Here is a 1,638-nt window from a genome sequence, read left to right as displayed (position 1 = left end):
CTTTTATTCTTACTATTTGCTTTTATTTTTGTTGTGACTTTTTACTGCCCTGTTTTGTGATGTTCAAAAATCATACCAAAATTATCAGAATATGTTGTCACCATTGCTGAGATTCACATGCTGATTCTTTGTCTAAGAGTGACAGAATTGAAACCTCTTTATAACCCATAATTCTAAAAGTGGTTTATACTATTTTCTCACATTGTCAAGTAGTATCATAGAACTGCAATAATATAAAACTCATAAAACAACTACAGATTTTGATAAAATGCAACAGAGATGCACAAAATGATTTTTTCATAAGTTCCTTGCCATCACATATGTGCTTTGTAAACACTATTGTAACAGCCAAAGAGAAACTTATTTTAAGTTAAAGTCAAGGGTCAAGAGCCAACTAAAGCAAACACTATTCACCAAAACGGTTAGATGAAAAAAAACTAAAACATCTAAACCTTAATTCTCAATAAAGAACTTCTGTTTTAGATACTCCAGAAATAAAGTCAAACTGGTTAGTAATGTGTGAAGTTTGTGTTGCTGTTTGTGGAGAGGTCCCTTTTTTCTGAAGTCAAAGGTCTCATGTGGGGGCCCTGGAATATTTCCTTATGGGGGCCTTGGGGGCAAAAAATATATATATCTTCAAGAAACAGACTATTTTAATGTTGTTTTAACCCTTTCCTCAACTAAACTATGAGACTAAGAGAGAGTTAAAGAACCTTTAAAGAACTATACAGGGGCTTACAGGTTTTATGGTAGTGGTGCTATAAAGCACCTCATCGACTCCAAAGAACTGCTGAAGAACCTTTTTTTTTTTAGAGTGTACTGTAGATGTGGTCACTGTTTCAGATGATCCACAGACTCAGTTTCATCTGGTGGATTGTTAAGATATTTTAGGTCGATGTGTTTTTCTCTGTTCAATATTTTATCATGATAAAATCACCTCTTAATGATTGATATGTATGTATTTATTTATTTATTACACTTCTGCCATCCTAGAGTTATGTGTTCTAAACTGTGTTTTGTTGTGAAGTCATTTTTGGCTCACCCTGTATTTAACACTATTGTTTAATGAAACAATGTTCACTAAAACTACAATTCATTTGATCATCTATGAATTTATATTGTTGCTTTCTTGATGTTTTATGTTACTGTTTATATTTTTCAGTTCATATTTAACATCTAAATTCAACATCCAAAATGTATTCAAATCAAAATAAATTACAAAATGTTAATTAATATGGCTCAGTCAAGCTGACCTCATTATGTTGCAGCACTGAAAGTACATTTTATGCATTAAGTCTGTTTAATGTAACAGCTACATGGTGTAATATTGGCTTACTGGTTTTCTCTAATAAATCTTTACAAATTGTGAATCATATTCAACAACGTCTGTCACAATATGATTTATACTTCAGATTCAGACATTGAGATGGCGCAGTGATTTAGTGTGTGATTACAGCATGTGTTCAGAGACAGACGTCACACTCACACTGTCTGCTCTCCTCTATTTCATCTGTCTTTCTGATTTCTCCTCTCATCTCTCAGTCTGTTTTCATTCTTCATGATTTAGTGTGTGATTACAGCATGTGTTCAGAGACAGACGTCACACTCACACTGTCTGCTCTCCTCTATTTCATGTGT

The sequence above is a fragment of the Sinocyclocheilus rhinocerous genome, unplaced genomic scaffold, assembly GCF_001515625.1.
Source record: "Sinocyclocheilus rhinocerous isolate Xijiao unplaced genomic scaffold, SAMN03320098_v1.1 scaffold3238, whole genome shotgun sequence".
Taxonomy (NCBI): domain Eukaryota; kingdom Metazoa; phylum Chordata; class Actinopteri; order Cypriniformes; family Cyprinidae; genus Sinocyclocheilus; species Sinocyclocheilus rhinocerous.
Note: the sequence above shows the minus strand (reverse complement) of the source record.